Here is a 15,247-nt window from a genome sequence, read left to right as displayed (position 1 = left end):
GGCAGAATTGGATCTCCAACTGTGATTAAAATTCAAATGTGACCAGATGCAGTTTTTGAAGCTATTTTAAACCCCGTAGGACCCTCAATTTTTCATTTTGGATTACAACAATGTTTTGTGGTGCCATTCCATCACGGATTCTCATGCATTTATTCAAAAAAATAGCAAAATCAGTGATTGAATGGCGGAGAAGTCCCTTCGTGAGGATGTCCAAATAATCATTACTCATCATAGCCGAAGAGTTTACTCAATTTTTTGCAATTTTTGGTTCTCAAAACAATGAAATCTAAAAAATTTAATATGCACGGAAATTCTACACAAGAAAGGTGATTTTCAATGATTTTTGAAAAGTGGCACCTCTTGACATTACTTGGATTCTATGTGTTTGAAAATTTCTAATGGTGGAAAAACCAAAAAGATATTTTGGGTCATTTTTCATAGCTGGTATTAGGTCCATACAAATCAACTGATAAGACGTCACGTCGTCGAGTGAGTATGCCTCGATTTGTGCATACTCTATGGTTTTGTGATTTGCGTAGTTTTTATTGACCTTACAGACAATACACATTAAGGTGCACCGAGGTAAGTCCAAATTCCTGCTCTAGTGCCAAGAGGTTTGCATGTTCCGAAGTACTACTCCTTCTTCATCATGACATGAAATTTTTTGGAATTCAGTTCCATTTCACATGTTTTTGGTTTAATTGTATTCTGTTGTTGTTTTGAATTTGTTTTCAAATACAGATTTTTTATCTTTTAGTTTTTCGCATATACTGGGCGAACCACTATGTCTCAGTGAAAATCTGTTGAGAGTAATCTCAAAGAGAATTGAATTCCCTACAATTTTGCTAATAAGAAATTTATGTAGGACGCTCTGTTTTCAAACCATACGTCTGCAAAGTTGAGCCTGTTCTGACTTAACCCAAATTGGGGTACGTCTGAACACTGAGTGAAAGCTTTTGTGTCAATCTTGCTCAAATTTTTACCATAAGTGAAGAACCCTTATGGGAACCTACATAACAAATTTCAGCCATATGCCAGTGAATTGTTGTGATAGAATATTCTGCGAAATATTATATCAAGTTTTGCAGATCCTACGTGACCAGAGGTGCAATGTAGGAAGTCGATGGTGTCGTAGAATAGCTCATTTGGCAGGCATGGAACTTTTGAACCATTTTCTAGTTTTCTGAGGAGGACTTATATGACATAAAAATATAAAAACAATGTTGAAATAAAAAAAAAATTCAAATTTTTACTGAAATGAAAAAATTTTAAAAATAACGCCATAAAACTGCCAAAAATGCAAATAAGCGTGAGGAGAAAGGGGTCAAAACTTTCTGAGGAATTTTTTCTCGTTCAAAGTCAGACCCTTTTTTTTCAAGACCCTGAGTACTGTGTTTCTCAAGTTTTAATCCCCCCTCAAAAAGTGCTCTTTGAAATTTGAGAGAATTGTTTAGATTTACTCCCCTCCCCTCCTTCAAAATAGGTCCTCCAAATTTGAAGTCTTTCCTTAATTTTTACGTTGCCCTTCTTAACTCTTCTTCAAATTGTAATTGGTTCATCAAACTGAACTCTATTACAGTCTTCATAACACAAATTCAAATTTTTCATAAAAAATTTCGGATGTCTAAAAGCTATTGAACTGATTTAAAGAAAAAATGATATGAAAAAGTTCAGATTTTTAAAACTATGAGTAATTACTTATTTATTTTTATTTTGTTTTAAGAAAAAGTAAAAAGAAAAGGCTGTGTGCCCATTATTTCAAGTTTGTATGGTATACCAATGATTTTTCAAAAAAGCATTCACGTACTTAATTGGAGGATTCTAATTTTTCTTTCATCTCCCATTAAAATGGATCAAGAAGAGAAGGATATTATGAGAGGGATGAGGATCTGAAATATTCAAAAAATGGGCAAATCTGCATAACCATCCAATACAGGTACTTCCACATATGCAGACAGATACGTATGCAGACCTGCTGTAACATGTACGTATCACAGAATAAGTAGGTATTTTAATTTCATATTTAGCAAAGGAATTTGACTTTTGAACGTTTCGACGATGGAACACGATGTTTCGGAGGGAGGATGCGTAGAAACGATGGTGCGATGGCGGATTTCTACCTATACAGGCGACGCGGCGGTTTTAATAATATTTCAACATACCGTTATTGATTGCCGTATAAGGGTTACAGACAAGGGCAAAACGAAAACTATATGCAAGGTAGTGTACATATAATTTGTATATAGGGTGCCGATATTTTAAAAGGGAGCAGGCTGACACCACGCTGACGTTATATTCCCAAAACCCATACTTTATAACGAAGCCTCATCGAGACAGGAAGGGGTTGTAGTTAGCTAGCTTTCCGTATTGCCCTTATAGTACAGTACAGTGTATAGGAAAAACGCGCCACCGAACCCCAAATGACCCCTCGCCACCCTCGCAGCGCCATCTCCGCGCCCTATTATATTTGCGTGATTTGTGGCAATAAATTCCTGCAACTCGTAGCGTTTTTCGTTTCTGCCATAGCCAATCATCCGCCGACGCACGCGTCCTTACTCTGTAACTTTCTTTTTTTTTTCAACATTTTTTTCGCTAAAGCGTGTGTACACACCGCGCGTATACTCATTTGAATTCCCTCGGCTTCTTCCAAGGTGTACACGACCACCACCGCAACAAAACACAGAGAGAGAAAGCGAAAAAAAATCGTATAAATTACCCTGTCATTTTCCAACCTTTAAAATCCCTTTTTCTTGAGACCATTTTTTTATTTTCACCACTCGCGTATGTCGATAATATGCTGCTATCGTCTGAGCAATGTGAAGACATCCGATTGTGTAAACTTCTCGCCTATTATACTAACTCGAGGTGTTTTCAAATCCTCGCTTTTGAAGGAGGAAAATTGATGAATTGTTGACTTTTCGAAGACTTTGCAAGAACAGAACATGCATTCGACCATTCCTGCTGGTCTCAGGTGGACAAAATTCACATTTTAGGTACAAATAGACACTCGTAGTCTTGTGTGAAATCCATTTATGGTCCTTCCAGACCAATTTGTAATTTATAGAGAAAATTTAAAAAATCGCTGGAGGCTCCAGAATGGTCCAAAAATACTACTCGTAGTTATTGATGCATGGGAGTTGAATCGAAAAAATGGTCCACATTGGTACATTTTGCTCAAAAAAATTTAAATTTCATGGAAAAGTTTAATAATCACCATTGAACAACTTTTTGAACTTCTTTGAAATTTTCAAAAATTCGCCAAAAATTTAAAAATGACCTTTGAAACCTGAATTTTTGGTTATGGAGGTTTTAGGACATGCTCTTCCAATCTAGCTTGGTTTTGTTCAAATCAAAGAGTGGGAGTTCAAAAAATTCCCCTCTGAGAACTTTTTGTCTTTTCCCACAAGTCTCAATTAACAACCACCAATCTCTAGAATCATGTTCTTCCCCTCTCCTTCCCTCCACAGCACCACAGGAGTAATGATGATCAGAACGCAAGAGATGTTTTTCACGATTTCATATTTTCCACTCGTTTTGTCAATGATGAAGAAATTCCCTCGTTGGACGTTAATTGTATAAAAGTTCGACTCGATCATGGCATTAAAAAGCCATCATCATTCATGCTATTTCTCATTCAAAACTACCCAAAAAAATGATGATTTCTCCAGCTGATAAAATCGTACACCCAAATAGAGAAAATTGACTCGACAACCGATTAAAAACATAATTGTTTAAGGCTTCATTACACTCATACGGGCGCCCAAAGATGATCCAATCATCATCAAAAATAAAGACATCATTTCAGACGCAAAAAAAAGGACCCAAATTAGCGAATATTATCAGATACGCGCGATAATACGGGCACTTACCCTTGTAATCCCCAATCCAGACGAGCTAAAAAGAAGGGACTCGAACCGGCACTAAAACCGCACAAACGATGACGAGAAAGCCCTCCTCCGGTCTGGCTTTTTTTTCTTCTCCAATTTAACCTATTAGAGGAGATCCCTCTTCGGAAAAAAAATCTCTCTCGTGTTTCCCCTTCCACGTCCAAGGACGAAATATCAAGACTTTTTGTAGCTCGCGATGAATTATGGTCGCTGCAAGCAGCAGGATACTGACTTTATGCTTCACGAATCCCTTTCACTCGAACCCTATATCATATGCAAGGTTACATCCACAGTCTTTTTGTACGTTATGTAAAGTCTCTCTCTCTCTCTCTTTTTCTCTCTTCGTTCCTGTATATTCCTGAGGAGGGTTTTGAAGCGGACTCTCGCGCGCGCAAAAAAAAAAAGTGAAGAGGGATTCTCAAAGTGTTAATTTCAATTATCTACTACACATACTCTACTCGTCGATTGCTGTAGATCGACTCTCTGCAGAAGGGGTTTGTTTTTTCGTATACGCCGTTGACAATGTATGTAGGTACGAGTACGATATGCGATGTACATTCAGCAAATTCTACACCCTTGGACACGTTTCATAGTAGGATAGAAAAAATTTATACGAGTTTGATATACGCCGCACGAATGACAATGCTCCCGGGTCCGGCGGCGCGCCGTGCCGGCCACGACCGCATCGCCGTCGAATCCGACTCTCGAACTAAACGCGATAAAAATTTAATTAATTCTCGTCGCATTTCCATTCGCCTTCATCGCTGTTCGAAATTAAAATGCTAATGCGTGTGTAAAAAATCTCCGCGACTCGGTGCTCATGTTCGATATGTGCGGCGTAGCCTAGGTACCATACCCGAAGTGTGCAAAGTGTTATTTGGTATGGTATGATTGAAAATTTAGTCTGTGTCGACCGTATGTGATGTGGAGGAAAATATCGTCCCTTTTGGCAAAGAAGGTATGTTTAATTGAACATGTTCAACCAATTAGTTTTTCTAATCGGTTTGACTTTCAAGTGATTTTTCAATGTGAATCGATCATGTATTTGCACAACGTTTTCTGAATGACATTTCCACATTTATTTTCAATGATAGAAATGTTTGAATTAATTATGAACTACCTGGAAGAAGGAATTTGGCATATTTTACATTTTCTGGCGGCGAGGGGAGGGGGGACGAGGAAAATTTCTTTGATTTTTTTTTTCGTAAAAATATCACAAAATCAGGAAATTTGTTGGAACACATGCAAAACAAAATTTTTCAACGATTTCATAGTAGGTAATTAAAAACTTGAAAAATTCATACGTTCAACAAAAAAATTTTTAATACATTTTATGCCCTATTTTCGACATGGTGAGTCGACTAAAGATGGTTTCAGACTGTTTTGAGCCTCCAGAAAATTTTTACAGAAATTCCAATTTCTCAAAAACTGTAATTAAAATCTGTCGAAATGAACTTTAGCACCTGTAAACCGTTCAGTATAGGTTGGTGACTCGTGTGACTAATTAAACACGAATTTTTCAACTGATTAAGGATTATTTCAAGCCGTTCCAAACCCTCCAGCTATATATGTATATAGTTTGAAAATTCTAGATTTTTAAAAACCCTGCTAAAGGCTTCAGAACTGATCAAAACGGTTTGAAATTGTTCCAAATCGATTCGAAAAGATCGAAAATAGGGTGACTACCAAATTTTTGCTTTCTAGATTAATTTGGTAAAATTTTTTTTTTCACATTGCTCACAAAATTTGATTTTTAAAAATCCATAAGAAATGTAAAAATGTACTTCATAATTTAAAAGTTTGGCTAGTGAGATAAGATACAATTCTCGTAGGAAATAAAGTTAAAAGAAAATCAAAATCAACTTTTTGGCATTTAAAGAAAAATATCCAAATTTCGAATCATAGGAATTTATCAAAACAAAAAAAAAAAAATCATCTCAACCAGCAGAAAATTTTTCAGATTAGATGACCATAAATATCTAATTCGCCAACAGGCAAAATTTCAAACTCTAAATTTCATGCTTAGTTCATTCCCAAATTTATCAAATTGAAATGGAAAGCTGCAATTTACAGTAGGCTATGCCCTGTAATTCAGATCTTTGAAGTAGACTCGATGTTGACTTTGAATTACTTTGGAGTCCCAAGCAAATTTTTTGGGGTTTTCAGCTCACAAAAAATCTCATAATATGAGGCAAAACGAAATTTAGCATTTACACAATTTTTTTAAGCCTCAAAAAATATTGTGAAAAAAATTCCTACTTAATCAATTTGGCAAAAAATGAAAAAAGTTGACGACCAGCTTCGATTTCGTGGTCAAAAACTCGAATTCATTTAAATTTTTAACATAAAAAAGTACACAAACTTTCTTAATACATATGTAGAATTTTTTTTTTAAGATAAAAGCAATGAATTGAAAAATGTTTGATAAGAATTCTTCTTTCCAAGTACAATAAAACATTGAAAATTCATCAAAATAGATTTCAAAAAAAAAATTATACGAAAATTTTGCTACCAACCTACAGATGGGGGAAAAATCAAACGGTTTCATGTAGAATATTTTTTCCATACCTACTTAATTTGATGAATTTTCGAATTTTCTTATCATTTTTTTTTTTTTGCAACATTTAGATACCTACCTACCTATTTGTTGATTTTTTTTTGAAAAAAAATACTTAATCTTAAAACATGAAAAAACGTTGAACTCACAGAAAACTATTGAATTGCAAAATTTGAGTGAAATTTCCGAGTGAATTGCATTAAAAAGTCTCAGAAACATTTTAAAATAAAGTAAAAATGAGAAAAAAAACATTAAAGTTGCTGTAAACTACTAAAAGCTGATGAATTTTCAATAAAATTTCGTAAAAATTCCATAAAATTAAATAATGTAAGTACAAAACGAATGAAAAAAACAATAAAATCAATGAAAATCACCAATAACTGAAGAAATTTCGGTAAAATAAGTACACTTATGCATAATTTGGGGAAAATTGAATAAGATATCGTCGTCAAAAAAAAAACTGTTAAAATGACTTTAAAAATGAATAAAGCATTGAAATCATTGAAAAATTACTGATGAAATTTCAGTCAAATTGGACAAAATACAGCAGAAATCGCATAATACATCTTTGAAACCTGTCACAGGCATTTTTGAAAAAAATCACTGTGAATCACCAGAAACTGATGATTCATTTTCTGTGAAGTTTGATGAAATTTGGTAAAAATTGCATAAAGCATTATTAAAACACCATTAAATAGGCACACAGAAAGAGCAACTCTCATTTTCATTTCAAAGCTCAATTAAACCAACACACATGAGAACCCCTGATAAAACCTCAACACATCTTAATAAAAGGCCTTTGTTGTACAATCCGAACAATACCGTTCGAAAGGCTTTGTCCAAAGTTACAACATCTCTATATCAACCTAACACCGAACAAATACCTATAGCGATTTCACTTTTCAGAGGAAAAATACAAGATAAGGTAGTAGACAGGCATGAGATGCAGGCAGGTGAGTTGGTAGAGGTAGAAAAGGCAAAACCCCATAACTATTCGCTACCATATACTATACTAAATACACCACACAGTATGCAACTATGCATAGGTATTAGGTACCTTGTGTTACGTATAGTACAATCCTTCGATGAAACAAAAAATCATCACAGTGACAAAAAAGAAAAAGAATACCTATTTGAAAAAAGAAAGACCACACAACTCATTCAGATTAATCTTACTAGATGGCATTAATTTTTCAAACTAATATGACCACAGCTGTATCTGCAGGGCGCAGAGCGCACGCCGAAGCTTACAGATAAAACATTCTATAACAAATGGTATATGTTGGCTATTTAATAGTAAATAGAGAAAAATTACTACACCAAAGGGGAAAGAAAAATTCGATGCAACGATAAGGTTAATCGGGCATTTTATTCGAATGAATTTCCTATTCACATAAACAGCATTTTATGTACCTATAGATACTATAGCGATAACGGTGCCGCAGTTTTTTTTTTTTTTTTTTTTACCAAATTCACCATATATATTAACAGGTTATCACTTGTTAACAGCGAAAACTTTGAACCGGTTATACCTGTTGAATGTAGGCAAAATACACATCAGAAAACTACTAATTGACTACCATAGGTTCTCTTCTGCGTGCGGAATAATCCGAAATTTCTCACAACCTTTCACTGCTGTGTGCGCCGCCGCCAAAGTCTCTTATGGCGATCGAGCTACTGGTATTTTCCTCTTCGCAGGCTCTAGACTCGACCAATATTAATCAAATAAATATCGTAGAAATTTCCAAATCGGTTACAGTCGATCTCTAATAGGTGATAATTTTTCATGCAGAAATGCTCAACTGTGATCTCGCGTATCTTTTATAATTAACCTCACACACTGGTGTCTATACTACACACTACACCTAATGGACGAGTGTAGGTATTTAATTTACTCACTTCTTTTTCTATACATTTTGCTTCATGCTCTTGCTTTGAAGGCAGAAATACATAAAAGCATGGTGTAAATTTTACATGCATACGTAAGGTATATTTATTGCTAATTCGTCTACGTTACGAACCTCTCTATTTATGCCTATTATAGGTAAACCATAGGCTGTGGAGTTTCTGTTTTTCCAATCCTATATTACACGCGATCATATTCGTTCATTTCATATATTCGAATACAGTACGAACTATACGTGGGTATAATTTTGCGGTAACGCGCAAGATGTTTTTGACAGATTACGAATATTCGGCCATTTTTAGGCTAGCCTAGCGTTAAACGCTTCCATTTTGGTAATTAGTGAATACGAAATGAGCTGCCGCCGGTTTTGTTTCCTTTTTCGTGCTGCTATTTTTATAAATATACGTATACGTGTTTCGTTCGTGATGATTGTGAAATGCTGACAGAACTTTTCACCAGTGACCAAATGAGCTCAATAGGTTATAACGAGATTATACCTCAGAATGTTGTGATCGGGGTTCTTTGGTATGCAAATGAGAAATTGTGCATATAAAATTTCCTTTCCAGGCTCGAGTTGATTTGTATATTGCACTTGGTTGAAAATAAATTTGGTAGACTTTTCCAAAATATGAATTAACGACGCCACTATAACTAACAGCTCGTGGTGCGTGTATATGCTTATTCCAAATGTATGCCAATTTTAATAGGTATATGACAGGATACAGGTTCTTAGCTACATAAGTCTCACTCTAAATCATATAGATGCCTACATTTAGGTAGACCGAAAAAATGTATATTCTGGATCTGGAAAGAAATTGGTGGAAAAGTTTACATTGAATGGAAGACTAAGTATGCAGAAAAAATTTGAGTGTAATAGCCATACAGCGAAACCGAGCAAGGAGTTCTCAAAATAGGGTCATTTGTGAAAAAAATGTCTTATTTTTCTCCACTTTCAGGTTTGTGACCTTTGAAGTGCTGTCGCTCTTCGCTCACCCCCCCCCCCCCACCTAAGGGAGAAATTGTAGTTTATAAAATACCACGAACAATTTGATTTTGAAATTCAATTCAATTTTATAGCTCTCTATGGGAGATAGATCGCAAAATTCACTATTTTTTTAAACAATTCTGAGTACAAATTTTATTAAAGAAAAAAACTTCGACTAGTTCGTTTTTGTTTTATTTTATTTTATTATGGGTTTTTGCATTTTTATTGAAATTTTACCGCTTTGTTTCCTTTTTTTCTTGTGTTTAGTCGATAGTTCACTATCCAGAAGCAGTGCTTATGCAACGATTTTGAAAATTCAGCTCAATCTCTCAAAGAGGTCTGAAAAATTCTAAGAAATATACAGTTGTGGAGACAGAAGGAAAAATCTGCAAAGGTACGTAATAATTTTGAACAATTTTTCGAAAATCATTCAATTATCTATGATATATCTTACATTTACATATATCTATACTTTAATTATTTATATGGCTTGCAAATTTTACACAACATTAAAATCAAACTTTAATCTCGTTTCTTTATTTTTTATAGCATAATTCAAAATTTGCAGAAATTGAAGCCCATCCGCCAACTCTACCTTTGATTTTAAATTAGGTAGATTTAATCAAAACTGCTAAATTTATTTTATTGAAATTTTATTAGGTAGATAAGGATTTTCTGAAGGTGGAGGGAGGGCTTTTGTTGATGGGAGCTGGTGAGTTGATACCCAAACCGTATAAAAAAGGTGGTCGAATTGATTCCCACCTCGAAATTTCAAGTGTGATTCCCACCTCAAAATTTCAAGTATACGAATTGATTCCTACCTCAAATTTTCAAGTGTACGTACATTTGGAAATTTGAGGTAGGAATCAATTCGTACACTTGGAATTTTGAGGTGGGAATCAATTCGTACACTTCTATCTTTAAAAAAATCAAGTGGGAATCAACTCACCTGTATCCCTGTTGACAGTATTAAATAAGTAGGTATTTAGGTTTAGGTATAGGTATAGTATAAGTTTTTTAAGGGTCCGAATGAACCATTTTAAACAGGTTAGTGACAGGGTGCGTCGTCACTTATTTTAAGTTCAAGTTGGGTAATTTTATTATTAAGTTTAATTTTAATTGTTTTTTATTGTGGACTATTTTTTAATTTTATTATTTAAATTTGTTATTGTGGAGGAACCCGGTGATATATTTTTAAAAATTTTATTTTATATTTAATGTAATTCTTGTCGTTTTATGAGGAGTTACTTTTGGAACGTGAAGAGGAGAGGCGTGAAGGAAACTAGCCAAATGAATGTTAGGTTAGAGCTTTTATTCAAATTGGTCCTGGATGAGTCCTCTTGCCAGGACGTGAGGATTTCTTTTCCTAGCAGGTACTTTTTTTTTGTTCCTGGCTTAAAACTCATGACAATTGAGTATGAAATTCGTTAGGTACCGTAATAGACTTCTTTCATTTACAAGCTAAAATTTTCAAGTGAAAATGTATTTTTTTTCTGTTTTTGTTTTTATTCTATTTTTTTCACGTATTTTTGTCTATTTTCGCGTATTTTTTCGTTTTTCAAGTTTTTTTTTGTCTTGGCCTAGGTACTTTAATTTTTTTTGTCTAGCGTATTTTAATTTGTAGCACATAATTTAATTCACAGAAATTCTTTATCTTTAAAAGTACTAATAGATAGTTTAATTTTAGTGTGTATTTTCAAAAATTCTATTTTTTCGCGTTTTTCGTCAATTTTCGCGTATTTTTTCGTTTTTAAATTTTTTTGTCTCGGCGTATTTTAATTTGTAGTGCATAATTTAATTCACAGAAATCCTTTATCTTTAAAAGTACTAATAGATACTTACTTAGTTTAATTTTAGAGTGTATTTTTAAAAATTCTATTTTTTTCGCGTATTTTCGTCGATTTTCGCGTTTTTTTTAGTTTTTGGATTTTTTTGTCTTGGCGTACTTTGGACCATTATTTTGAGAACTCTTGAAATTGAAAAAATTAAATTTGAGCTTTTGTAATGGTTTTATGCAATGTAATGACATTGCAGTACCTACTGGAGATATCAAGAGAGACAATTTTACTTCCACTCCAGCTCTTCCCCTCCTCCCATAAAAAAATATATAATATGTGAAAAATGAACTTTGAAACATTTCAAAAAAATAATATTTGAAACTTGAAAAAATTGCAATTTTTTCAACATTTTTTTGACAAGGTCACTCGGCTATGATTTTTTGGTAGGCTCATAAAAAAAGTGAAAAATGACCTACTTTTGTACAGAAGTAAGGCTTAGGTACAAAACTACCCTAAAAAAGACCGTTCTTTTGCTGTAACCTCAATTCATGCTTTGATAGTTTACGCTCTCTTATAAAATTTTTGGAAATTCATCTGTTGAATTACAATATTAATTCAAGCCTCGAGGTGTCAAAAGTTTACTAGTGGAGGCTTTTTATCCTCAAAAATGTTTAAAAATTCAACTTTTTCGCTTTTTGTTGAGGAAAAGTGGAATTTTGGGGAAAATCTGGAACTCAATTTTTTCAGTAGCCAATTTTTTACGTCATTAAGCACATTTTTTTCAATATCCCCAACTAACTTTCCAAGAAAAAAAACACACGTTTCAAGACCCACCCTTCATGGCTGAAATTGTACGTATTCGTACAATAAACAAGCCTCATCGATCTGAATTTCATACTCGATCTACTTATTATATGGTACACGCAGAGCAATTATTACTCCTACGAAAAATATGCTAATTGAATTATGGTGTGTCGTCGATGTGCGTGTGTATCGATACCTAGACCTACTCGAAGGTACACAGAATATTTTTTCCTATACCACGTTGTATATGTACAACAGCCACAACAACAACAACATAGCAAAGAAATTCATTCGACGACGACGTTTAATTACAAACATATGCACGCCAGGTAGGTACACGAGTGGAAATATGTCAGTTGAACGATTCGGGATACAGAAGCTGATCGTAACCCTTCCCCTGTGCTGCTCTTCTTTCTATATAATAACTTGTAAAATAATCGATATGGTAATCGTGGAACAAGTTTTATGAATTCTATCACTTGGTCGACGCCTTCGTCGAATCAGCCAAGACAATGGGTTTTCTCGAATGGGTGGCACGCCTGAACTCCTTAGTATATCCATACAGACGAACACGCGCCTGAACCTCTATAGGATGCATATGGTGACCCCCCGCGAGACCCACCCCCATAAATTTATAAACATTCTAAAAAAAAATACCCAATAAAAACAATCGAGATTTATTCGCAGTCTACTTTTTTTCCTTCAGCTTCTGCTGTCAAAAACTCGATGACGTCGGCGACATAAGTTATATCTATAGATAAGTAAAAGAAGAAAAAACCAACACCGAAACTATAATCGAAGAATATTGCCCCGCATGCCCCTACGAACCCCTTAACAATGAGAATTCTAATATCTATATTTGAGAATTTTCGGCGGTTTTTGCCTTTCCATCGGTTTCGACCAAGAAAAAAAAAATGTCGAGGTGAGGGGTTGGGTCGGGTATGCGCCAGCCATCGTCAGCCTATTTGGAAACTCGACCCCTCTCATCCCCTTAACGACAGCTGCGGAACAAAAGGCTATACACACGCATCCCTTATTCCAGGCTCCACTTTATAGGGTACACATCGCGGTGTGGTCAGCCATTATTGGAATATGATTTACGACGTTCGGCCTTTTAGTTTACGGGGACGAAGGCGCGAATACCAGACTCGGTGCCGATGACGCTATACCGACGATGCCGGTGCATGTACCCGCACTCTCGCGAGCAAAATATACGACTAGCTGAAGCAGCCTTTTCGAATCTCGATGTGGCATTTTTCGAATATTTCGCACGCCGTTGACTATGCTATTTACCGCGTCCATCGTCCTATTACAATACTTATACGACAGTTATTGCTTTTAAACGCCTAGATAGGTGAGTTCTTTTTTCATTCTTGCCACTGAGAGTGCAATCTTTGGATTTTAAATTGTTCACGAGATCGATCATTACAGATCGAAAAGTAGCCTAAAATACATATTGGCTAATGATGGCCAACTCGAACCTCTCATCAACCATGTAGGTAGCGAAGACATTACCCAGATAAGACTCGTACAGCATCGAGTAATTTTCCATAAAGCCATGTCCGACGGATTTGATTTAAACACAGTAATCTTTTTTTTACGCCGATAAGTCTATTTGAATTTGACTTTATGTACGTCGTCTTGCGGAAATCACGTATATTGTAGTAACGATTGTTAAAACACCGCTCGCTCTATGGTAGGTTTACCCATACCGCGCTCGATCGGGATTTACTCGATGAAAGATTCGTACCGTGCTGCCATATCAAGGCTATGTATATTTCATGTGAATTCAAACTGACTGAAGATGGTTCTATAAGCTTGGAAAAAAACTTGCGTTGAATAAGACGTTGTACATAGAATAGGTAGTTAAAACACAGCTAGATACGATTAATTGAGCTTATGATTAAACGTAGTGTATTTTTAATTAAATACCCATGTTAAAAGTTCTCAATAACTGAGCTCAGGTGAAAGGAAGGTCCATAATTCACAGTACCAAAGATAAAATTATATGGTACAGAGAGGAGGAATAGAGAAGAGGAAAGCAAGTTCACTTTGAGAGGGAGATTTTCCAGAAAGTTTTGAACAGAATTTGAGAATTGCAATTTTCAGGTTGAAATGTTTTATAGTCTAATAAAAACTGTTTTTTTTCGATTTTACTCAATGGTTCTTTTAGTACTTAGATATTTGAAAAAATCCAACTATTTTTTTTGCATTTGTCTCGGGGGAGGGCAGGGTGGGGCACCAGCGTGCCCCTGGGTCACAAATAGTGAATTTGATCGAGAGTACCTACCTATAAAAAAATTCCAGCAGAAATTATGGCCTGATCAGATCTGAACAGCCCATGAATCCAATTCGACCTGACTTACATCAGGTAAAACATGGTCAGATCAAAGTTTCAATTGAGGGGTTTCATGGAAAAGGGGCTTTGGTCAATTTTTTAAAACTGATTTTCACAAGTTCAAATGGATTTGAAATATTTTTCTACATATGTACCTAGGTACCTACATCTAAGCAAACATTTTCCAATTCATTTTTTGTTTAATGGAAGAACACCTCAATAGGTAGGTATCACTGAATTGGTGGAATTAATAAAAAAAAAAATAATAATAATTTTAAATATATTCAGGATTGTAAAAATCAGAAAAAAATTGACTAAGGCCTCTTTTCCATGGAAGCCCTCAATTGAATTAGATTGTTCAGACCGAAACAAATCCAATAAAGGAGATCTAGACCTGACCAGATCAGATGTAATCAGATCAGAATTTTGATCAGATTAGATCTGTATGGACCTAATTAAATTCAATAGAGGAAACCTGATGGGATCTGACCAGATCCAGACATTTCAAGAACCCAATTAGAGCTATCCGAACCTGATCAGATCCAATAAAAGAGACCCTATTGTACTTATCTGACCAAATTTAGAGCTAACACAATCCGGACATTCCCTGGATTCAATTAGATCTGTTCAGACCTGATCAGATTCAGATATTCTTGGATTTAATCAGATCTGACCGAACCAAATCAGATCAAACTTTTGAGAGAGATTCAGAATCTCGAACTGCACTTTTTCGATAGGAGTGGTTTGACCAACCAGGGAGGGGGCTATGGCTCCTTACTAGACTTGAGCGATGATCCATGTGACAACCCTTTCTGTCAAGGAGGACCCACTTGTACGAATGAATTAGAATAGACATAATCTTATACATGTAAGTAATAATTTTAGATCATAATTATCACTTCTAAATTAATTATTCATAAATGCTTATATTCTAGTTCAACATTATTTTCTAGTGTAAATTTATATTTTATTCTAAAAATTTAATAGCTTAA

At 34.8% G+C, this 15,247-nt stretch overlaps 1 long non-coding RNA gene across 2 annotated transcripts in view; it reads left to right on the top strand.

The window, feature by feature from the left end:
- Positions 1-10,548, top strand: part of LOC135845917 (uncharacterized) — a 74,438-nt gene extending 63,890 nt beyond the window's left edge. For both annotated transcript variants that reach the window (XR_010558860.1, XR_010558859.1), the window contains exons 3-4: positions 9,603-9,729; positions 9,885-10,548. This is a non-coding gene — a long non-coding RNA (uncharacterized LOC135845917). The remainder of the gene's footprint in view (positions 1-9,602; positions 9,730-9,884) is intronic.
- The last annotated feature ends 4,699 nt before the right edge of the window (positions 10,549-15,247 follow it).

Source organism: Planococcus citri, chromosome 4 (assembly GCF_950023065.1).
Source record: "Planococcus citri chromosome 4, ihPlaCitr1.1, whole genome shotgun sequence".
Classification (NCBI taxonomy): domain Eukaryota; kingdom Metazoa; phylum Arthropoda; class Insecta; order Hemiptera; family Pseudococcidae; genus Planococcus; species Planococcus citri.
Note: the sequence above shows the minus strand (reverse complement) of the source record. Positions and strands in the feature narration are given on the sequence as shown.